Source organism: Cotesia glomerata, linkage group LG7, assembly GCF_020080835.1.
Source record: "Cotesia glomerata isolate CgM1 linkage group LG7, MPM_Cglom_v2.3, whole genome shotgun sequence".
Classification (NCBI taxonomy): domain Eukaryota; kingdom Metazoa; phylum Arthropoda; class Insecta; order Hymenoptera; family Braconidae; genus Cotesia; species Cotesia glomerata.
In genome coordinates, this window is record NC_058164.1 from 4,365,206 (window position 1) to 4,392,611 (window position 27,406).

General features: G+C 28.3%; 1 protein-coding gene across 1 annotated transcript in view; it reads right to left on the bottom strand.

The window, feature by feature from the left end:
- LOC123269510 (zinc finger homeobox protein 3) overlaps positions 1 to 27,406 on the bottom strand; it is a 239,527-nt gene that overhangs the window by 125,389 nt on the left and 86,732 nt on the right. The window contains exon 3 of the mRNA XM_044735249.1: positions 8,029 to 8,058. The gene's annotated coding sequence lies outside the window, so the exon portion shown is untranslated. The remainder of the gene's footprint in view (positions 1 to 8,028; positions 8,059 to 27,406) is intronic.

Consider the following 27,406-nt stretch of genomic DNA (forward strand, 5'->3'; position numbering starts at 1 on the left):
ATCATCATTAATTATTTTGAACAATAATTATTATTGATTTTTTTTAGTAATTAATTATTAATTATTTTTAATAATAATTATTATTAACTATTTTTAACAACAATTATTATCAACTAGCAACCTTACAGTCACTATGTGATTGCCGTGACTTCACAGTAAAAAATTTTGCGTTATTGTATAAAGTGTAAAAATGTTTGTGTAGAATTTAACATTTGAGTGTGTAAAATTTAATATTTTAGAATGTTGATTCAACACAATAGAGTGTTGATTCAACACAGATTGTGTAAAAAAAGTCATCAACACAAATTTTTGTGTTAAATTTGACGAAAAATTTTTTACTGTGTTGTGAACTATAAATAATTTAAATTTTGCTTTATAAAATAGTGAATTTTGTTAAATTGCACTGTACTTTTTTAAGTATTGACGTTTTTAAAAATATAAGCTCATACCGATGTTACACTCATCAAGAGCTTTCATTTGAGTACCCACATGCATTTTGATATATTTTTCATATATTCATATATATAAATATACAAAATATATGAAAAATTGATGTGGGTACTCAAATGAAAGGTCTCGATGAGTGTAATGTCAGGATGAGCTTATATCTTTAAAAATGTCAATAATTCACAAAATATTTGTTAAATTATACTGTACTTATTTAAATATTGACGTTTTTAAAGATATAAGCTCATTTCGATGTTACAATTATCAAGATCTTTCATTTGAGTACCCACATGCATTTTTGATATATATATATATATATATATATATATATATATATATATATATATATATATATATATATATAAAATATATGAAAAATTGATGTGGGTACTCAAATGAAAGGTCTCGATGAGTGTAATGTCGGAATGAGCTTATATCTTTGAAAATGTCATTAATTCACAAGATACAAGGTCAGTTCTTAATTGTTGACATTTTTTAAAATATAAGCTCATCTCGATGTTACACTTATTAAGAGCTTTCATTTAAGTACCCACATGCATTATCATATATTTTTCATATATATAAATATATAAAATATATGATAAATTGATGTGAGTACTCATAAGAAAGATCTCGATTAGTGTAACATCGGGATGAGCTTATATCTTTAAAAATGCCAATAGTCACAAGATAGCAATGTCAGTTCTTAATTATTGACATTTTTAAAGATATAAGCTCATCCTAATGTCACACTCATCAAGAGCTTTCATTTGAGTACCCACATGCATTTTCATATATTTTTCATATATACATGTATATAAATATATGAAAAATTGATGTGGGTACTCAAATGAAAGGTCTTGATGAGTGTAACATCGGGATGAGCTTATATCTTTGAAAATGTCAATAGTTCACGATATACAAGGTAATTTCTTAATTATGTATCTAGAGATAGAGCATTTCCTAATGCAGTCTAAATATTTATCATAATAAATTGACTATCGGTGAAAATGAAATGAAACCTTGAAAAGTCACAAATTCAAGACGTTTTCAATGACACTAAATTTCCCTAAAAAAAACCGATTTTATCATTTGACTATTCTGGACACAAAATTTTTCTTATTCTCTTAATAATATAGATTATTCCTAATATTGAATCAATTAATAAAATAATAATTATTTAAAATTCAGTAGATTAGTAAGGGAGTTCAGAATCTTGGCACGACACTGGAGTTTAATATAAAGTCGAAGGGAGGGTGAAGGGTGAAAAAGGAGTTAGAGGTGATCTATGCGTTTAATTAACCATAGAGACGCTTCCACAAACTCTTAACCGTTGTTAGTTGGAGCGGGACTGCTGGAAAGAATTAAGGGTGGTTTTCACCCGCTATCGCGGTAGAAAGAGCCCGATGTCCGAGGAGAGAGAGACCCGATGTATAGACCCCAGATATATGCTGGGTCTTTAGCTTCCAAGAATAAGAAAAGATACCGCAAGATCGTTAGCTCAGTGCCTGTATGTGTCTATAAGGGTGTTCGTGTGTGGATATCTATTTATGTCTATACATGTGTGTACTCGCTATCTTGCGAAATTAACTTTCGTGAAAAACTTATAATGCGTCTTGTTGCGAAGAGAATTATATCGCCACTGGTTTCTTCTCTGGACGACAAGCTGGCACATATGAGTTTAATTTACGAGTTTAATTAATGAAGCTTTTTTTTTTTTATAATTAATTTCAGTCGGGGGATCAATACTTTGATATTATTACGGCTGTATTATTTTAGTACACAGTAATTGACATTTTTTTTTTAATTTGCCTCGTTGGAAAAAAATTCACTCTTAATATAATTTTTTATTTAAATTACAAAATTATATTTATTAAAAAATTGATAAAAAAAAACATCAGATTGTTTTTTTAAATATCCAAAAATACCAAAAAAAAAAATACAATTAAAATTTTTCAGTTAGTTTTAAAGTAAAATAGTCGATAAGTTGGTGTAAGTCATATTTTTTTTTAGAGTGAGCCATCAGGGACTAAGTGAAGAATTGTCACAAAAAATATTTTAAAAAAGAATAAATTTCTACACAGAAAAAAAGGTTTAAGCCAAGAAAATATTTTTCTTCCTAATTATTTTCTTGAGCAAAAAAAATTTTTTTTTGACAAGAAATTTCACTTATTCCAACTAAATTAATTCTCTTGCTTTAAGAAATACGTATTTTGATCCAAGAAAATTTATTTAAGCCAAGAAAATCTTGTTGTTTCGAGAAAATTCAGCCTCGAGCTCCAAAAAATTTAGTTCCTGATAGAAGTAAATTTTCTTGTCTTGAGAAAATTTCTCTCTTGCTCCAAAAAATTAAATATAAAGATAGAAGTAAATTTTCATTAATATTTTTATTGATTAACATGTCAAATGGGAAGGTCAAATAATATTTCATCATTTTTTTTCATTCAATATGTATAATTGCACGCCAAAATAATATAAAATGGGTATCAAATATTCTCAAGAAAATTTTCTCAAGGTGAGAAAATTTTTTTCTCAGCTGAAGTAGGTGGCGCTGCTTCCCTAAAGTATCTAAAAATCTTGATCAAATATAAAAATTTATTGTATCAAGTATTTATGATAATTTGAATTAAGAAAAAATGACTTCCACCAAGAATAAAATTTCTCGAAAAATTTTTACTTCGGCCAACACAACTTCGGTCTTCCTTCAGGCACCCGACAAATTTTCTTGAGCCAAGAATTTTGTTCTCCAGTCAAGAAATTTTTCTTTCTGTGTAACTTTGATCCATAGGACGGAAAATGACTAAAATTCAAAGTATTTATAATGAATATTTTGAGAAAATTTATTAAGGTATTAAAAATAAAAAAATATTTATTTTATTGCAGACAAGAGAAGGGAAAATTAAGTTAATTTATGACCCGGTATTTTAAAAATAAAAAAAGTAATTTTACATTTTAACAAAAAAAATTATTGTCAATTGGAAGTTATAAGTCAGAGTGATTACTATTTAAATAATTTTAAAAATAAAAAAATTTCACACAGTGAGTATTAAAATTAAGCCAAGTAATTCTTGAGAATGTTAGAAAATATTTTCGAAGATATAAAAATCTATTGTATCAATAAAGTAATTTGAATTAAGAAAAAATTATTAAAAAATACAAGAAATTTTTCTTTCTGTGTAATTTAAAATTATAAAATTAATTAATTTTGTTCTTATTAATATAAAATTTATAAATAATAAAATATTCGGAGTAAAAAATTTTAAAATATTAAAAAAAAATTGTGACATATTTTATTGAAAAATATTTTAATTTAATTCTTAAACATAATTAAAATATTTTCAGTAAATAATTGCACATTAAATTTTACTGTCATTAAATTTTTATAATATTTAGTATAAAAAATATTTTTTTTTGCTAAATAAGCTAACGTATTTTAATTGAATTGAATTGACAATTATAAAAAATGTTTCGCGAGATATTTTTATAACAATTATTTGGCACACCTGATATTAGTAATAAGTAATTATTAATTATAAATTAGCTCCTCGATACCGATATTTTCTTCGAACAATTTATCGAATGGAGTTCTTTGTAACCGGATGTGGTGTTATGAATGCGAATTACCTCGTGCAATAAAAGTCTGATTAAAGTAATTATCCTTCTTTAATTGAGGATTAGTGTTTTTTATTTTATTATTTCATTTAAAAAAAAGAAAAAGCTAAAAATTATTTATTTGAGTTCACATGAAAGTTTCCACTAGAATCAAGTGTACGAAGAAGCAGGAGCGGCGATTTGGGCGCGGAGTCGAGGGGCAATTATGATAATTACCGGAATTCGAGGGACGCAATCGGGATCAACGAAGCGGCAGAAAATATACAGTGTTTTATATATCCATACATATAACATACGTTGATTCTGTTCTTTTATTTTATTTCTTACAATTTTAATTTCACCGGCATACATTTACATTTACATTTACATTTACGTTTACATCCATTTTGCCATTTACTCATGCACTCACACGCGTAATCTAACCTCGTACATTTATAACCCAAAGATATAATCACTCCCCTTAGTCCTTAATTTAGTTCGGGTTTTTTGTTTTTACTTTTCGTAAATTAACGCTTGCATTTCGCGATATGTACTTTCTATCCAAACAATTTAATGCATGCATATTTATTTGTACCTCCAGGTTTTATTTGATGATCGAAGATTGCCAGTCCACAGCTAAAGAAACATTTTTTATCGGAAATATTACTACTAAATAATGCTTTTCGCCGTTGATGGCTGGTGGATGGTGGATGGTGGATTGTAGATGTAATCAAAACTTGCGCGTGGCTTATGTGTACGGCGAACTGGTACATCCGTGTGTCAAGTGACTGCCGGAAGTGGAGTAATAAAAGACTAACTTCCGTCAGTGAAACAATACATCGGGATTAACGTACGTACCTTTTTGTGATTCATACTCTTTACATTCATTATTAATGTATGAGCCTACCTTTATGTCATATGTTTGCTAATTTATGTCTAATATCATCTGCTCATATTAAAGCTACTTAAGAAAATTTAGGTTCTCATTGATCATTTTTTTTTTTTTTAATTATACTTGAAGCATATTAACTCATGTATGATCATATGTAACCTTTCATGACTTTTTATGTGAAGCCATGTTAAGATACTGAGCTTCATGTGTGATCATATGTAATGTTACATGTCATGCATGATCATATATGATGTCACCTATGAGCTCAAACAAATTCATACACTCAATCATGTTAACAAGATGATTTTTGAGATCATGTATGTTTGTTCATAATGTCATGCATGACCGCATATGTGATGACATGTATGTTCATAATGTCATGCATGACCGCATATGTGATGACATGTATGTTCACATAAGTCATGTAAGAAGACATGTAACACATTGATCTTTATACAAGATCATTAAAAATTTATACTAATTGGTTATAAATCTATGTTCATGTAAATCATGCATGTGGTCATATAAAATGACATGTATGTTCATATGTGATGTCATGCATGAAGACATGATCATATTGAAACCCATATAAGATCATCGAACGTGCATGTTCATTAATGATGTAAAAAAAATTATAAATGTGATGCATGATCACATATGTAGTGACATGTATGTTCAATGAACATTGTTCATATGTATTGTCATGTATGATGACATTTAACTCATTGATCTTTATACAAGATCATTAAACATTTATGCTAATTGATTATACATGTATGTTCATGTGTAAATTATGCATATGATCATATGTAATGACATTCATGTTCATATATAATGTCACGCATGAAGACATGTATCATATTGAAACCCATATAAGATCATCGAACAGACATGTTCATTAATGATGTCAAATAAATTACAAATGTGATGTATGATCACATATATGATGACATGTATATTCACATAAGTCATGTAAGAAGACATGTAACACATTGATCTTTTTATAAAATCATTAAACATGTATGCTAATTAATTATACATGTGTGTTAATGTGTAAATCATGCATGTGGTCATATAAAATGACATGCATGTTCATATGTGATGTCATGCATGAAGACATGATCACATTGAAATCCATATTAGATCATTGATCGGGCATTTTCATTAATGATGCCAAAAAAATTAAAAATGTGATGCATGATCACATATGTTGTGACATGTATGTTCATATGTGATGTCATGTATGATGTATGATGACATCATGTATAATGACATGTAACATATTGAGCTGATTGAGCATGTATCTTTCGTAAATCATGTATATCATATGTGACGATATGCATGGTTGAATGTGAGAAAAGATTAATAAATGGAAGTTCATAATTGGTCACGTATGATAAATTGGTTATTTATGTCCATACATGATCATGCATGATCACACATGAATAAATCCCAAAGTACGAAAATGATCAATCTTTAAAATTTCAAGAGCATAAACCTAAAAGTATTTGACTAACCGAGTGAAGATGAGTGAGTCGGGGAAAAAAAATGAGATTTAAAAAAATATATGGAATAGGCATTGATGTAAATAGAGAGTGTGTATAAACGTGACGTCGATTTATTTAAATTCATCCATTACGGCGTACAATTGATTTCTCACATGCACGTTTCTTATCTGAGGAAGATTGCATCTCTTATTCGATTTAGCACACTCTGCCGGCAGCTCATCTTTTCTTCTTTTCTCGCGAGTTTTATTATTTTATTTTTCATCCCCGGTCGCGTCGATGATACAATTTCCACGGTGATGCTGAAAGACGCCGAGAGGATCGTCCGCTGACTATAAACTCGCTTGAATATATATCGAATAGTGTAATTTCAACGATAAAGACGCTTCCCTGCCGTTGTGTATATATAATAACGTTTTTTTCGCTTAAGCTGCTGATGCGTAGATATCATATCCACACATTCACACATCCCTAGGTACACTCTACTAAATAAAATATATAACGATCCACGAGGATATATAAAATAAGGATAGAGTGGTTTTACGATACTTTTTATCAGTACCTACCCAGTACCCGCCACATACTAGGTTACTTATTCATAATACACACACTCACACATATTTATACTATTTATTTTTCTCACTTTTTATTTTTAATTTTATTTCTAAATAATTGAATAAAAATTTTTTTTTCACTTAAAATAAAATAAATTATTTTTTTTTTAATTTTATTTCTAAATAATTAATTAAAAATTCTTTTTTTCACTTAAAATAAAATAAATTATTTTTTTTTTTAATTTATTTTGTTTAGAAATTTTTTATGAAAATTAATTTTATTTTTAGTGAAAAAATAAATCCAAAAAATTTATTTATTTTTTTTTTTTGTTTTTTTTTAGGGCATGCAATAAAAATTCATAAGTCTTATTTTATTAAACCAAAGCATACTTTGCTTTATTTTTTCGTTTTAATTACAAAAAGCAATAATTATATATTTAAACAAAAAAATTAAAAAAAAATCGAGGGCGTAAAAGAATGTCGTTAACTGCATGCCACACACTTTAACTAACCGGTTTAAACATTTATTCGTTGTTAATTCGCTAGTTATAAGAGTAGTGTGTACACACATGAGTCTCGCAGTCGAGTAAGTAATCGTCGGTCTCGATACCGGGTGTTATGTAGAGACTGCATAGTATAGAAAGAAGTACCTTCTCGGTACACACGGCATTATATGGATGTACACTTAGTTGGTATGATTGTGCCGGTCATTAAAGTGACGACGAGCGCGTCAAACCCGACGAGAGCGAATCGAGAGGTGTCAACTGATATCCAACAAAAACTCGGAGACAAGCGCGAATTATCCGGGAAAGAGCGACTTTTTTTGATCCCGGAATTTTTACGAGCAATTTATAATGCGTGTCTCGGTCCACAGTTGTACATTCTTGCTCTAGACATTTGTTTTATTTAAATAAATTTAATTCAATTTTTTTATCTCGACTCTTGTTAACTTAACTCGCGACTAAGATATACCCTTAAACTTGTTTACTTAATTGTATTTTATTTGAATAAATTTAAGAATTTTATAATTTTCACTCACCGATAAAATTTGACAGCATAGAAATTAACACTGAAACATAAATATAAATTTATATATTAGTAACGATGCAAGTAATGGAATATAAGTAATCATATGTGTAAGTGTAAGGGTGATGGGAATTACTGGGTCATAAAAGGACGAGATGATACTTTGAGTGAGTTTTGAGTTTCATAAATTTTATATTACGTGTATTTTATTTTCATGATAGCGTATGTTGATGATAACATAACGTTGAAACCTTCTTCTCTATTTATAATCATGTTGTTAAACAAATATAAAATCATGATTAAGTAAACTCCATTAGAATCGAAATCACAAATGAATAATCATGCATGTTTTATACATGATGTCATATGTGAAAAAATGTAGCATTAAATGTCTTACATGATCACATATGTCACACATGATCTTATTAAGTTCACATTTATGATGACATGTATGTTCACATGTGATACCATGTAACTAATTAAAATATGACCACATATCGACGTTCTAATGAGCAAATTGTCTAACTCTATTTTCCATTTGTACGAAAAAACAATTAGTTTAATTTATCATCATTCTAAAAAACTATTTAATATCATTAATATCTACTAGAGGTATAATATTTTTTTTGGATCATTCAAATAATTTATAATTGGATTATTACTACGTCAAAATGTTGAAAAATCACCCTCTAAAAAATAAGGAATTAGACCAATTGCTAATTAGACCGTCGATATGATGCCACATATGATCTGATACAGTTCCATGCCTTAAAATATGTTCACAAAATGAGTATCATATATAAGCATTGATCATATGTGATTATCTGATTATGCATGTATTTTCATTTACAATATTATGCAGACATAGTCACATATATGATGACATGTATGTTTAAATGTTATGTCATATTACTAATTGAACTTCATGTGTAATTATATATGGTTATAAGGTAAAAGCCCCAATTATTGACGGGGTTCTAAATATTGACACCCTAAATTATCTTTAAATATATTAAATTATCTGTAATAAGAATAACGATCAAATAAATTTGTATTAAATTCTAATTAATTAAAAAATTGAAAAAAATCACTTTCAGTTCAAAATATTTAATATTAATTATTAAAAAAAAATAAAGTTACTACCAGTTCATCAAATCAGCTTACGAGCGTCTATTTTCTTAACAACTTTGGTTAGAAAAGCATTTTTTTTAACTGCCGAGGTTAAATTAATTTTTTCATGTAATTATATGATCTATTTTTTTTTTTTAATTAACAGTACATGAAATATTTATAAAATTAAATAATCGAAATTAATTGTATGCTTTATAATATTTAAATAATGGGAGTCAATAACTAGTTCATAATTTTTATGGTGAATCCCATATTGACAGCCAGTCAACAGCGCTATGACGCCTTTTTTTTTTAAGTATAAAATACGTTACGCGTTTATATACAAGGCTTTTAACTGTCAAATAACTTGGCGTGTTTTGGTGTTAAATAAATTTTAAAATAAGTTTTTGAATAAATTGTTATATTTTTAATAATAATTAATCATTCATGGAAATTATTATTAATTAACTTTAATAATATTGATTACTTTACATCAAGTTTTGATAAATAAAAATATAACCAAATGATTCGACGCATGCGCAGTAGGGGCGTCAATAATTGGGGTTACGGTACGTCAATATTTAGATCAATCAGTTTTTTAACCCGTCAATAATTGGTGTATCCAGATCATCTATTTAATTATTTAAAATTAATTAGTAAATATCACTGATTATCATTTTAAAAAAAGAAATTGATTAGTTAAAACATTACTGAAGACATTACCACAAACAAAATTCAACGATATTTATATCCATGCGGTGTACGGTGTTAAAAATTCCGGTGTTAAATTCAACACCGAAATCGGTGTAGCAGTAACCGGTCGCAGTGTAAATATTTTTTTTTGGTGTTAAATCGGTGTTATAAATTTTCCGGTGTTGATAATATTTTAAGTAACACAATTTTTATAATTAAACTTTTTATGTTTAATAATTAAAGATAAATAATAAAAAAAAAGTTAATATTTAATTTAGAAAGTTTAAAATAATAAAATATAAAGTAGATAAAAGTTTTTGATTAAAATAAATACACTGTAAAAAATTTCGATGTAAAAATGGACCCAGAGCACTTTACATGGCCGTGTAGTGTGAAATAATGGTGTGAAATTCTCTCGGTGCAAATTTTCGATCCATGTTACTTTAACACCATTATTAAAGGACAATTTTAGGACATCATATAGATAATCGGAAACTCTAAAATAGTGAATTTTAGTAATTATTTCATAACTTTTAAGTATTTTTTTTAAGATTTTCGGAATACTTCTAAGATAATTTTAGAATCAATGCAATTTATTTGAAGCAATTTAGTTAAAATTTTGTCCTTAAATCTTATGTGGAACTTCTTTTGAATGATCTTAAAACATTTTTTTAACTATTTGAGAACAAATTTTGAATACTTTTGAGACATTTTTCGGATATTTTTGAGACAATTTTGGAACATTTTTTGGACAGTTTTAGAGTGTTTTTACAATAAATTTGAAACATTTTTAGAACAATTTTACGACAATTTTGAACGTTTTTTAAATGATTTTCATATAGATAATTTATTTTTGCACAGCTGTAGATTTTTCATGTTTAAAACATCCATTATATTATGAGAAACATCATGGTTACGATAAAAATAATTATTATATTGTTCCTAAACATTTAATATTGTAAATACTATTTAACTTGTTGTATAACATTAATTAAATCGATTTCTGCGTAATTTTATAAATTGAAAATTCTTAAATAAATGTTACTTGTCTCATTTTGATAAATATTGAATATTAATTGGACTCTGTTATGCAATAGTGTGTTAAGTACATAGAATTTCCAAAGCACTTAACACATTAATGCATAACAGTGTCCAATTGTGTTTTATGGATCATGTAATATTCATACTCCGATATGGTGTAAAATTACTCTACTGTTACACCGGTTTAACACCGATATTACACCGGTTTAACACCGGATTTTTAACACCGCAAAAGAGCACCGCTACACCGGTGTTAATACACAGGTGTTACATAGCGGTGTTAAAATGAGTGCATTTTAACACCGCTTTTTTTACAGTGTAATACTAATTGAACTTCATGTGTGACTACGTATGATTTTATAATGTTTTATATATTACCATAAGTTAAAAAAATTAGTATTACCCATAATCATTGATCGTATGTGATTATCCATGTGTGTTTTCTTATAGATCGATAGATAGATAGATAAATAAGTTTTATTTGATCTTGGAGTCAAGACTCCCTCAAGACCATCAATTTTACATAATTTTAACATTTATTGTACATTAAATACAGTATTATTTATTAAATACAGTATATTATTTATAAATGAAAACATATATGATGACACATATATTCAAATATGATGTCACATACATAATTTTTTTACAAATTCATGTTTTAGCATATGCTAACAAAATTAGTTTCACACATGATTACGGATCATATGAGATTATGCATGCATGTTCATGTATGATGTCATAAATGAAAACATGCAATGCATAAAATTTTGTACAAGTTAATAAAGTAAAATTAAAATATAATTAAATACAAATAAATTATTTGAATAGCAGAAAAATTTTAAAATAGGACATGCAACCATGTTACCAAACACAAAGTAATCAATTAACTAAAAATAAAATGAATAAATAATAAATGTAAATAATTATACCCGGTACGTAAATTTGTACTATAACATAAAGGATAGGAGATAGATTGAAGTTATTAGCAGTGTAGAGAAATATAATTATTGCACAAATAATGCATGTAATATGAAAAGTCGACGAGAGGTCGACTGTGACAGGAATTACAAAGCAATTATTTAATCGATAGCGAAGTTGGTGAAGTAGAATTAGAAGTATAATACGCCTTCTTTAAACTTTAAATATCTATATTCATTAACTGCATAATATAGATTCATATTTCGCGAAGTTCAAGCTCGAGACTTAGGGCGGGGGAGGCTCTGAAGACAAGTCCCTCATATCAAGTCTGCGACAGAGTTACGCGGACGTATAATTATCCTTCGGGTCTCTATTTAAATTATTATTCCGTATAGTTTCGCTGTGGAAATTATTCTCAGTTAATGTTATAATTTATAATACCCTCGCCTCGAGGGTACATTCAGTCTATGAAACATTAAACTTTAAATTTCCGGTGAATTAATCAACATATATTGATATTCTTAACAAGATTGATTGTGAAATAGAATAATCATCAGGACAAAGTGCAAATAAACTTCCTTTGAACAGAAACATGTATTCCACATAAATGTAGAAAAGTAACGAGGATTTGTGTACTACCAAAGAAAGGGATGATTATGAGCGTAAGTGCAGCCGTCCAGTTTTTCAGCTCTTCTATTATGTACATATATCTAACTATAAACCCTCTTACTCTCTCATATAAACAGTCTAATGCGCTTAACCACACTGCGGCGAGCATTCTACACTCTACACTCCATCTTATTCTTATATTACACTTACACTTGCACACAGAAACCCCGAAAGCCCCCTTACTGGTGGATCAATACGCTAAAACATCGCCACGTCGGGACGTAACTGCCCGCATGTGAAAGCCCGAGAAAAAGCTTTCTTCATACCACTTATATCGTCACACGTGCATTATCCTCTTTCACCGCCATCTTCTTATTCATTCTTTTTTTTCGCTGAATTTTACTTCAAATTAATGAGAAAAATTCAATGTCTGAATTTTATAAAATTTTCACAATTATTACTTCATTCTCTATTTTTTTGTCTTTAATTTTAATCCTAGTGTCCGTAAAAAAATTTTTTAAAGTGTTCACACTAAAAAAATAAAAAAAAAAAATTGAAACCAACAAATTTTCAAAATAAAAAATCGTCAAAATAATTTTTTGTATTAAATATTTTCTTTAAGTCGAAATATTTTTTTATCAGTCTGTATATAGCCTTATATTCTTATATATACCCTAATATTGTCAAATATATCCATATATAATTTTTTACTGAATTTAGTTTTGAAAATATCCAACAGGTGGCGCATAGTCGCCAAATCTTCTCCCTAGAGGAGAATTAAATCTTAGGAAATAGATAATAAAATAAAAATTCCTTTTTTTAACTCTCATAAAAAGCTTTTCTGCCATTTTTATTCAATTTTTATTTAATTAGACATGTTAATTAGGTAAATAAATAAAAAAATAATAGTGTATAATTTTTTTATTCTTAAAATAGTCTGATATGGTCAAATATAATTGATAATTATATAAAAGTACATATGGCCATCTATAAAATTTTTTTTATTGATAATAAATTTAAAATCCGGTACATACAACTTAACATACCTTCAATCTCAAGTTTAAGTGTACCAAAGATAATTATAATATATAATAATGTTACTTCAAAAATTTGTCACCTCGTCTTTTAGTTATTTAAATCCCTAAGCACCCAGAGCCGACTAATAGACTCGTACTATCATCTCAAGACACTACACAGGTAGAGACAGAGACCAGATACCGAGTTGAAACATATTTTTGTTTCGTCTCTATTTTCTTTTTTGTTTCTTGTATCACTTAAATACAATATACAAGTCCCTTACTGTATAATACCTCTTATTGGGCTGGAGCAAATGAAACCTTGAACTCAAACTAGACATGAGACATGACTAATTTTTATCGTACCATATCTCACTCAGCTACGGCCTCTATTTATTTACACCGTAAAATTACAGTACAGTTATCTGACAATTAGTGGCCCGGCACTAAAATTTTCCATTAACGACACCTGATATTTTTATTTACAAGTATAATACAACTTTAAATTAAATCGCTTTCGAAAATTTTATCTCGCTTTGACCGCTCGTAAACCGACTGACCTCAGTCTTAGTTTGTAAAAATTTTAGCTGGAATTTGAACCGGATTCCATTTCCCAGTCTAATTTTTGAGAATATAATTTGTTTTTTAGTATATTTAAGAAACGACTTTGTATATTGTGAACTATTGACTTTTTTAAAGATATAAGCTCACTCCGACATTATACTCATTAAGACCTTTCATTTGAGTACCCACATCAATTTTTAATATATTTATATATATTATATATATGTATATATAAAAAATATATCAAAAATGCATGTGGGTACTCAAATGAAAGCTCTTAATGAGTGTAACATCAGGATGAGCTTATATCTTTAAAAATATTAATAGTTACGAAAATACAGAGCAATTTAACGAATATCATGTGAACTATTGACATTTTTAAAGATATAAGCTCACCCCGATATTACACTCATCAAGACCTTTCATTTGAGTACCTACATCAATTTTGATATATTTTTCATACATACATACATATATATATATATATATATATATATATATATATATATATATATATATATATATATATGTATGAAAAATATATCAAAAATGCATGTGGGTACTCAAATGAAAGCTCTTGATGAGTGTAACATCAGAATGAGCTTATATTTTTAAAAACGCCAATATTTAAAAAAGTACATTGCAATTTAACAAAAATCATTATTTAATAAAGCAAAATTTTATTTATTTATAGATTAAAAGTCACAGCAGTCACGTAGTGACTGCAATGTTGCTAATAATTAAAAAGTAACTTAAATATTTTTCTACGTTTTGGATTTAAATTTTTTAATCAAAAATTGATAATTTTGTATAAAAAAATTTTTTTTTTTTTAGTTAAGTCAATAATTTTATCTGTAGATCCTTTAAAAGTAAGCTCAGAGCCAAACAAAAAAAAAACCCAAAGACAAACTGCGAAAAAGGATAAATTTGTTTCTCCAGCCAATAACCCCGTCGTTGACGTATTTGTCGGGCAAGTCTGCGGCAGACAACCAAAGTGGCGTTTCCCAAACATACATGTAGTACATAGGGGACATGGCGAGTCTGAGGGGTGGCTGAGGCAACAAGTGACCACACGGAAGCTCCATTAGCCCTCCGTTCTGCACTATCTATAGCCACCACTGAAATATCGAGTGGTCGAGCCTACACACACATACCACATATCAATACCACACACCACATATAATACGTAGACGTGCAAGCTAGGGAAGTTACATGTCTATGTAAGGGATGAAAGTACAAGTATACGAGTGAAGTGGTTCTTTAGTGGCCCGACTCAGAATCGATATATCGAGCACTGATGGGCACTCTGTGGCCCATTGGGAGAGCCCGCACGTCTTGCACCGGCTCTGCTCTTTTTGTCCGACTCAACCCGGACCGGCCCGGCCCTACCTACCCTGCACGCGTTTTGTGGTAGGCCAGGGTCACGTCCCGTAACACACTTCCGCCAGTCAATATAATACCTACTCCCACAGCTGGGTTATATGTATACAAAAAAAAAAAAAAAAAAAAAAAATAACAACATGTCCACGTCCTTTTGGCTTTCGCTCGAGAACTTTTTCCACCCTCAAGGTCTTCTGCAGTTACTCTGAGATGACTCTTTTATTTTTAAAGACACCAGACATGACAATGGTCTTGTGGAAAAGCTTTTGAGCTTACTGACTTATTACTGTACTTTTAAAAATAATGATAATGATAAAGAAGAGCTTTCAATAAAAATTTAATTTATTTTTCAAGAATATTATTGCGATTTCTGAGATTTACGAATTATGAATAAGAAAACTTTGGCTTATTGATTTTTTTATAATCACACTAATAGTTTGGGTGCTTTTTAAATAAATTTTAAAAATAATAGTGCTATCGCCGGATCAATTACAAATAATATAATGGACAAATGTGGCCGAACAAATTTATAGAACCAAAAAACTATCAAAAACTCCTCGAAAAACTTGACATAAAAAATTGACTAAAAAATATATAAAATCAAAAGGCACTAATTCTTATCTCGACCTTTCTGATGATACCAAATTAAACTATAAAAATTTCTTTAAAAATAATAATATGCTGTCACAAAATTTTTCTTTCTCTCTCAATTATTTAAATCATAAATAACTATCGCTAAAAAATATCAAACCCAATTTACGATAAAAATACACCCGTTACTAAATATTTCTTAGTCTCTTAATTATATAAATTAATTTTTGACATATAACCACATTGACGTGTACAAAACAAAATAAATAAATAAACAAATTTTGTTTATCGCTAAATTCGAATCTATTTATAACTACTTCGAAAACCTATCATAATAATTAAACTATTTTAGAAAAGCATATGAAACATTGAAAAGGCACAACTACAGGTCTCGACCTTTCTAACGATATCAAATTTAACCATAAAAACCCATTTTATCATATAAATATACTGGCCACAAAAATTTCGCTTATTGTCTCAATAATATAGACTAGCAACCTGCAGTCACATACGACTGTCGAGATTTACGAATTATGAATAAGAAAACTTTGGTTTAATGATTTTTTTATAATCACACTAATAATTTGGGTGCTTTTTAAATAAATTTTAAAAATAATTGTACTCTCACAAAATCAATTACAAATAATTTAATGGACAAATGTGACCGAACAAATTTATAGAACCAAAAAACTATTAAAAACTCCACCAAAAACTTGACATAAAAAATTGACTAAAAAATATATAAAACCAAAAGGCACTAATTCTTATCTCGACCTTTCTGATGATACCAAATTAAACTATAAAAATTTCTTTAAAAATAATAATATGCTCGTCACAAAATTTTTCTTTCTCTCTCAATTATTTAAATCATAAATAACTATCGCTAAAAAATATCAAACCCAATTTACGATAAAAATACACCCGTTACTAAATATTTCTTAGTCTCTTAATTATATAAATTAATTTTTGACATATAACCACATTGACGTGTACAAAACAAAATAAATAAATAAACAAATTTTGTTTATCGCTAAATTCGAATCTATTTATAACTACTTCGAAAACCTATCATAATAATTAAACTATTTTAGAAAAGCATATGAAACATTGAAAAGGCACAACTACAGGTCTCGACCTTTCTAACGATATCAAATTTAACCATAAAAACCCATTTTATCATATAAATATACTGGCCACAAAAATTTCGCTTATTGTCTCAATAATATAGACTAGCAACCTGCAGTCACATACGACTGTCGAGATTTACGAATTATGAATAAGAAAACTTTGGTTTAATGATTTTTTTATAATCACACTAATAATTTGGGTGCTTTTTAAATAAATTTTAAAGATAATAGTACTCTCACAGGATCAATTACAAATAATTTAATGGACAAATGTGACCGAACAAATTTATAGAACCAAAAAACTATTAAAAACTCCACCAAAAACTTGACATAAAAAATTGACTAAAAAATATATAAAACCAAAAGGCACTAATTCTTATCTCGACCTTTCTGATGATACCAAATTAAACTATGAAAATTTCTTTAAAAATAATAATATGCTCGTCACAAAATTTTCTTTTCTCTCTCAATTATTTAAATGATAAATAACTATCGCTAAAAAATATCAAACCCAATTTATGATAAAGATATACTCGTTACTAAATTTTTCTTAGTCTCTTAATTATATAAATTAATTTTTGACATATAATCACATTGACGTGTACAAAACAAAATAAATAAATAAACAAATTTTGTTTATCTCTAAATTCGAATCTATTTATAACTACTTCGAAAACTTATCATAATAAATAAACTATTTTAGAAAAGCATATGAAAAATTGAAAAGGCACAACTTCAGGTCTCGACCTTTTCAACGATACCAAATTTAACCATAAAAACCCATTTTATCATAGAAATACACTGGCCACAAAATTTCGCTTATTCTCTTAATAATATAGTTTATTATTATTATTAATTTTTTTTTCAATCTTTTGTAACTTTATCTCAACAATTTTTTATATATAACTATGAGAAGCTCAACAGTAAGCTTCAGTTCGTGAAATACGGTCTTGTTCACCAAACCCATGACTGAAACTAATCTCAGTTATGGATTTAGCGCGATCCTAGACGGCTGTTATACGTACGACGTATTATAAGTATAAGTAATGCTTCTATATAGAAAAAAAAAATCCATGTTTGTCTTAGTTATTAGGTTTATTTGGTACATAAGGTCACGTCGTTCCTTTTATTCATTGTTCGGGCCCCACGCGCGACTAATACACCTTTATTTGCCTTCTAAAGCCCAGAAATTATTTTTATACCTCAGAAATTTAAAACCTTCCTTTTATATTTTAGTAGAAATAAAAATATTCAAAAGCCATGCGTCTATTTAATTGGTCGAGAGCTAATTGCCGCGATTCAGAGTATTTGTTATTTGTAGTTGTTTATTTTTTGTAACTGCGGTAACTCTGAGATTAAGTCTATGTGTTGTTTGTCGGTCTAAAGAGGTTTGAAGCCGCTTAGTTCGAGCAAAGTGTCTTCAATTGAATCAATCTAACGACCTAACCGGCACGGAGAGTGTACGCGTCAGATGCGCCGGAAAAATTCGATTATCGGTAACTTGGAATTCTGCAACTCCCACTCAGTCCCACTTTGTCGCAATAAATTCTCGATCAATATATATTTAATGACTGATTTTATTGTATGAATGCTTTATAATTTTTATTAAAAAATAAAAAACAAAATTTTTCAATTAAATTTAACTTCAAAATTAAAAGCATTAAATTTTTAATCAATCTTTTATATAATCTATATTAATATGAGAATAAGAAAAATTTTGTCTCCAGGATAGTCATATGATACAATTTTTTTTTTTTTAGTGAAATTTAGTGTCATTGCAAAGGGCTTGATTTGAATTTGAACCTTTTCAAGGTTTCACATCATTCTCACCGATAGTAAATTTATTATGATAACTATTTAGGCTACACTTAAAAACGCTCTATCTCTAGATACATAATTAAGAAATGACTTTGTATCTTGTGAAATATTGACATTTTTAAACATATAAGCTCACTCCGACATAATACTCATTAAGACCTTTTATTTGAGTACCCACATCAATTTTACATATATTTCATATATTTATATATATTATATATATATGTATATATGAAAAATTTATCAAAATGCATGTGGGTACTCAAATGAAAGCTCTTGATGAGTGCAACATTGGGATGATCTTATATTTTAAAAATCGATAATTAAGAACTGACTTTGCTATCTTGTCAACTAATGATATTTTTAAACATATAAGATCATCCCGATGTTACGCTCATCAAGACCTTTTATTTGAGTACCCACATCAACTTTACATATATTTCATATATTTATATATATTATATATATATGTATATATGAAAAATTTATCAAAATGCATGTGGGTACTCAAATGAAAGCTCTTGATGAGTGCAACATTGGGATGAGCTTATATCTTTAAAAACGTCAATATTTAGTAAAGTACAGTGTAATTTAACAAACGTCATTATTCAATAAAGCAAAATTTTAATTTATAATAGTTCACATGTCACGGCAGTCAGATAGTGACTGTAAGGTTGCTAGTAATTTATAAAAAAATAAAAAATTCTCAACTTGAAATAAATAAATTTTTTTTCGATAAAATTTTTCTAAAAATAATTGAATTATAGATTTATATAAAAAAATGAAACTCTTTAACAGCTTGAATTATTTATCCTTCTCCATTAAAAAATCGACATAAACAACGTCCTTTTTCAAAGCGACATTTAATTCCAGGTTCTTTCTCCGATCAGACATTATTATTCATATTTATATTCACATTGATATTTATAAATAATATATTATATTAACGTGTTTATTAAAGAAAAAAAAAAACAACTATATTTAATGAATTATTGAATTAAGCCCAAAAGTGGACTCTTGTATATCGAGAATAAAACTATAATAACGAAAATAAGTTAATAAATTTGTTGGTCCCACCTGTTGTTGACCTCTGGAGTGAGTTTGCCACAAAGAGGATAAAAAATTAACAGATTTGTAACGTATCTAACGCCCCATAGCCCGTAACCGGTTGAAAACTGAATCACACAATATATACACACCAGAGCCAGATAGAGCCAGAGAGTACAGCATAATACAGGACGTATAGTACACAAACCAGCTGGGTGTTGAGAGAAAAAATTCGTGAAGTATTATCAGTATAGTTATAGTTATAGTTATATAGTTATATATGGCGAATATAATACTTGGAAGCGCGATCTAAATCGTGGGCTTTAAAGTGTGTGTGTGTGTCAATGATACGCGCACGCGTGAGCCGCCTTCACGGTATTTTCTACCTGAACTGGAGAATATTATTATATATATATATGAGAAATGAGAAGTGATGATCCACGAGCGAGCCAACAAAATATTTTTTTTTTTTTATTTTTTGTGGATGTGAATATAAATAATACGGATATAATAAATACGTAGATGTGTATTTTATGTGTGTATATTTTATATTGCAGGTGAGCGAGAGAGGGGATGTGTATTTTAGTTAAAAAATGTACACAGCAACCGGGAGGGCCCGCAGGAGATTGAAGATGGGTTCTTTAGAGCACGAGTTGGTAGCACCGACAAGACAGCCGACATCCCGCCCTTCCTCGGCCTCCGCATTTGTAACACTAGCGATTCTCTGCCAAGAAATGGGTATAGATAATATTTATAATGATAATAATGGTTAGATTGTGAAGTTCTAAGATGAAACTTTGCGGAAATTCATAAAGAAGGTCATGGTTCTTTACCTCTACTTTAAACTTCAAAATTTGTGGAGAGATTCCCAGTGAAAGTACTTTTATTTTATTTAGTTTTTGGAATGCTCGGGCTGCTACAAGGTCAGGCTATTTTTAGACTTTTAGGTGTTTGGATTGTTAAGGCTATACCTGCAGAAATTAAAGAAGTGGTTTTGTTTTTTTTTTTGTTGCTGAAAGATGGATTTGAAATTGTCATTTTTGGGACCTGGATGAATTTTTATATTGCTTTATTTTAATTTTGGGTCTTCTTTGGACGTGAAAAAAACTTGCTGACAATTTTTAATAATTATAATAAAATTTTGGATAAATTTTTGGTGAAATTAAGAAAAAATTATTGTGAGTAGTTCTTTAGATAAGGAAATTTATTTTTATAAAGTATTAAGAGTAAATAGATCATTTAATTTGTTATTGACAATTTTTAAACCCTGAAATTTTATTATCTTTTTCTATCCTATTAAAAATAATTGACTGGCACTTTTTTAGATTTTTTTATTTAACCCAAAGAAAATTGTGAATTTAAAAAAAAAATTACTAAGATATCCATCATTTTTAAAAAATTGAAATTTTGGACTTGTTTTTCCAAAAATTTTCAAGTAATATTTACTAGCAACCTTGCAGTCACTACGTGACTGCCGTGATTTGTGAACTATAAATAAATAAAATTTTGCTTGAATTAATAATGAATTTTGTTAAATTGTACGGTGCTTTCTTAAATATTGACATTTTTAAAGATATAAGCTCATCCCGATGTTACACTCATCAAGAGCTTTCATTTGAGCACCCACATGCCTTTTTATATATTTTTCATATATACATATATATAAATATATAAAATATATGAAAAATTACTGTGGGTACTCAAATGAAAAGTCTCGATGAGTGTAACATCGGGATGAGCTTATATTTAAAAAAATGTCAATATTTCATAAGATATTCGTTAAATTGCACTGTACTTCCTTAAATATTGAAATTTTCAAAGATATAAACTCATCCCGATGTTACACTCATCAAGAGCTTTCATTCGAGCACCCACATGCATTTTGATATATTTTTCATATATACATATATATAAATATATAAAATATATGAAAAATTGATGTAGGTACTCAAATGAAAGGTCTCGATGAGTGTACCATCAGGATGAGCTTGTATCTTTAAAAATGTCAATATTTCACAAGATACAAGGTCATTTATTAATTATGTATCTAGAAGTAGAGCATTTACAATCTAATTTACAAAAAATTTTTTTATAAAAATTGTTGAAATTAAAGCTAAAATAATTTTAACTAAAATAAAATTATTTCTTACAATTTAATGTCATATATTAATTTATTCCCTTAAAAATCAAAACTAAAATTCATTCACAAGGACAGCGTACCAATTGAATTAAAAGAATTTATTTCTTTACATAAATTTTTATTTCACAACAGTAACTGAAGCATAAAAATTCACCCCAATATAAACCCAGAGCCGAGATTATTTTATATTTTCTATCCGAGTGACATATCTGGTCTTTAAAATATAAAGCGGATGGTGAAGGGAGCCGAAGAGATGCATTATGACTGTAACCGCGTCTTTATCTTTATCTTGCTCTATTTCTAGCTGGTGTCCTGCTTTGACCCAAAGTCTTTACTTCGGAGCTCTACAGCCCAGCTACGGCGTAATATAAATACCTGAATGGATCCAGGTATCCTATATTCGAGAATACATCGCAGTGAAACATCTTTGGACTTGGTGATGCGAGAAAATAACCCGGCGAAACATGAACATGCTCGAGTGACAGAGTATGCTAGTCTAGAGCTAGATTTTAAATGTGTGTGTATTTTCTTATACATTTAAATAGAGTGGATAGAAAATAGACACAGATAGAGGCAATATGGATATCTAGGCTCTAGGCTCTATTTAGATGGGACCGACTCGGACTCGGCTGTATTGACAATCGGAACGGGATCATCTTTCCTGTATTATATATTATATCTGTAATATAAGTTCGAACGATTTACTTAGTTCACCAATCCGTGAGGACAGATTCCTTTTTCCGGGCTTGTAATATCTATAATACTATATCGGGAATTCATTTACATATATCTCTGACTTGTGGGTACTGTTAGCCGAGTTACGGGTCATTGTTGGTCTTTCAGTCAACTAATACATTCAATATTCGATAAATGTTGTGATAAGGATCGATAGTTTCTCAACATTAAATATCCATTCCAGTTAAGTTGGTTAGTTGAGATTATTTATTTGGGAAATTATTTTATGGTTCCTCTCGAGGTTGTCTTTGATTTAATCATTATTTTTTATTTTTTTATTAGTCATTTGAGGTATGTACTTTGATATGTGATGATTAAGACTTAAAAAAAATGTCAGTTTTGTCCTTAATTTTTTAATTTAAAAAAACAATTTAGTTTTGAAAATAAGGAATTACTAGCAACCTTAGAGTCACTATGTGACTGCCGAGACTTGTGAAATATAAATAAATAAAATTTTATTTTATTGAATGATGACTTTTGTTAATTTGCACTGTATTTTCTAAAATATTGACGTTTTTAAAGATATAAGCTCATCCCGATGTTATACTCATAAAGAGTTTTCATTTGAGTATCCACATGCATTTTTGATATATTTTTCATATATACATATATATAAATATATAAAATATATGAAAAATTGATGTGGGTATTTAAATGAAAAGTCTTGATGAGTAAAAAATCGGGATGAGCTTATAACTTTAAAATTGTCAATATTTCACAAGATATTTGTTAAATTGCACTGTATTTTTTTAACTATTGACGTTTTTAAAGATATAAGCTCATCCCGATGTTACACTTATCAAGAGCTTTCATTTGAGTACCCACATGCATTTTGATATATTTTGCATTTATACATATATATAAATTTATAAAATATATGAAAAATTGATGTGGGTACTCAAATGAAAGGTATCGATAAGTATAACATCGGGATGAGTTTATATCAATAAAAATGTGAATATTTCACAAGATATTTGTTAAATTGCACTGTATTTTTTTAACTATTGACGTTTTTGAAGATATAAGCTCATCCCGATGTTACAATTATCAAGATCTTTCATTTGAGTACCCACATCAATTTTTCATATATTTATGTATTTTATATATATGTATACATATATATAAAATACATAAATATATGAAAAATTGATGTGGGTACTCAAATGAAAGGTCTCAATGAGTGTAATGTCGGGGTGAGTTTATATTTTCAAAAATGTCAATATTTCAGAAAATATATGTTAACTTGCACTGTATTTTCTTAACTATTGACGTTTTTAAAGATATAAGCTCATCCTGATGTTACACTCATCAGGAGCTTTCATTTGAGTACCCACATGCATTTTGATATATTTTTCATATATACATATATATAATATATATAAATATATGAAAAATTGATGTGGGTACTTAAATGAAAGGTCTTGATGAGTGTAACATCAGGATGAGCTTATATCTTTAAAAATGTCAATAGTTCACAAGATACAAGGTCATTTCTTAATTATGTAACTAGAGATAGAGCATTTTTGAATGCAGCTTTAATACTTATCATCATAAATTGACTAGTGGTGAGAATGATATGAAACCTTGAAAAAACACAACTCCAGGTCAAGACTTTTCCAACGATTGTAAATTTAACCATAAAAACCCAGTTTATCATATAAATGCACTGGCCATAAAATTTTGCTCATTCTCTTAATAATATAGATTAAAAAATTTTGTTTTATTAAATGGAAAATTTAGGATAATTTTTTTATTTTAATCAAATCGTAAAATAATTTGGAAAATTTTTTACAAAAATTCGAAAGTTAAATTTTGATTTTTAATTAAATTTGTTTTTCTTTTAATCATAAAATTATTAAGAAAATTTTTTGTACAAATTTAGACCTTAATTTTGTTTTTTATGAAAATAATTTTTTAAGAAAAAAATTCCAATAAATAAAAACTAAAAATTAAAAAATATTTTTAAAAATATTTAAACAACCGGAACCGACAAAAAAATTTAATGTACTTAACTGTTTAATTTGATGACTCAAATGAATAATAGACGCTTAAAATTTTTAAGTATAAACCGAAGAATTTATAATATTCAAGTGAAATTAACAAACACACTAAGAAATAAAATTTTAATGTGGATTTTAATTACCGCTTTAATAGTAGAGTATAAGTAATAAAAAGTAAGTTTTTCGTCGAGACTATTTAATGTTAATGTTAATTGAGTCACTGTCGTAATTACTAAAAAATTTAAATGGTCCTCATCCTCATCCAAGACAATATTTCCCATTAAAAAGTAACTTTACTACCAATCAAATCCCCGGTCATTAATACTCGGTCATAAATACAATAAAAATAATATTTATGACTATTCCCCGAAGATCATCAATCAAATTGTTATCATACCCAAATAAAAAAGTCATTAAATTAATTTAAATATTTTAAATAATTATAATTAATTATTAATGAATTATTATTCAACGATATTACTCAAAAAATCTAGATAAAATGTGAAGGATAAACGTCTGTCGTTCTTACGTTCAATTTTTTTTTTTTTTTTTTTTTTTTAAGCACATAATACAACATGTGGGACGCAAGTATATAATATATAAGCATAAGTATATAAATATATAAATATATCTAGGAGTTATGAGCAATTCGTGCAGGTTTTCCGCGGGGGGTAAATCTCTATCCACGATCCACAGCCTTAAGATAATTAATTACATCCAGTCGAAGAATTACAAACGTCGTTGATCCTTATCTCTTCTCGGGGATTCTTCGGCCTTACCCTCACAATACTGACTCGGAATTCTCGCCATCGTAATCGACTTGATCATCCAATATTCAATTCAATATTTATGTTTTAATAATGTAATAATCTTGTCCAGTTTTAACACAATAGACTTACGCTAAATTAATATTAAGTATTATTATTATTACTATTCTACATCAAGTACGAACAATTAACTAATTCAGTCAATCCACGTGTGCGAGATCAGTGTCAGTGCAATCAGTCGCTTACTACTTTATTTGTACTGTACTGTACTGTACTGAGACGTGAATTAAGAAATCGTAGTTAAGTATATAATCGTCGGTTTCCGCGCTGACGCATCTCTGTTATTAGACGTGTCTTCATACCCTCATTAACACCAGTCAATTCAATTATTATTCCTAATACAATCAGGCTAATTAGCTTTTATTCCAACCCTTTGTTGGGGATTTTATTGATGGTTTAATAGTATATTGTGTAACATGGGACGAAAGTACTACTTTCTGTCCCGGGTATGTCCTGAGCCGAAGGGTCCATATTAAAGCAAATTTTAAGGGAATTGGGAAAGAACGGATAGGGGAAAGGGGGGACCTACTCAGTGGGAATTTTTCCGTAATTGAAAAAATAATCAGACAGCCCAGACTGGGAATCGAACCCAGATCTCTCGGTTACGCGCCAAGGGCTCTACCAGTTAAGCTATGCGAGACAAGTACTGACTACTTTATTCAGTCACGTATATAAGACCCACCGAGCAAACAACGCCACCGTCCATCTTAACAGAAATGTAGTACTTTTCGTCCCATGTTGCATATACTATTTTTTATTCTGCCAGGCCCAAAATTCGTAAAAAAGTTTAATGGAACTCAGCGATTTGTGCACGAAAAAGCAAAAATAATTTGGTCGGACAATTTTGTACAGATTTAAGACGTCCTTACAGAGAATCGACCATTTATTTGGAAAAATGGGTTTTTATGGTTAAATTTGGTATCCTTGGGAAAATCTTGATTTGAATTCGTGCCTTTTCAAGGTTTTATTTCATTCTTACCAATAGTTAATTTACTATGATAAGTATTTAAGCTAAATTCGAAAATTCTCTATCTCTAGGATACATAATTAAGAAATGACCTTGTATCTCGTGAACTATTGACATTTTTAAAGATATAAGCTCATCTCAATGTTACACTCATCAAGACCTTTCATTTGAGTACCCACATGCATTATGATATATTTTTCATATATTCATATATATAAATATATAAAATATATGAAAAATCGATGTAGGTATTCAAACGAAAGGTCTCGATGAGTGTAACATCGGGATGAGCTTATATCTTTAAAAACGTCAATATTTAAGAAAGTACAGTGCAATTTAACAAAAGTCATTATTTTATAGAGCAAAATTTTATTTATTTAGTGTTCACAAGTCACGGCAGTGACAGAGTGTCTGCAAGGTTGCTAGTATTTTTTAATTTAAATTATTTTAGAATTGAATTAATTTTCTTTAGAGTACTTTAAAATATTTAAATGATTTTTTTAATGTAAAAAAAAATTTTTTTATAAAATTTTGAAATGAAATGAATGTTAAAAAAAATTAAATTATAGTTTTTAAATTAATTTTTACAGATTTTAAAGATTGAAAATTGAAAATTTAAGTGAATTAGTAAATCAACATTGACTATAATGATTATATATATATATATATATATTATGCAACAAATATATAAATGTATGTAAGTATAATATATGTAAAAGAGTATAGTCAGTACATAAAGATTCACCAGATTTAGTGTCACTATGACGTGGAGAATAGTATCCGATACAGCTACTTGCCAAGTTTT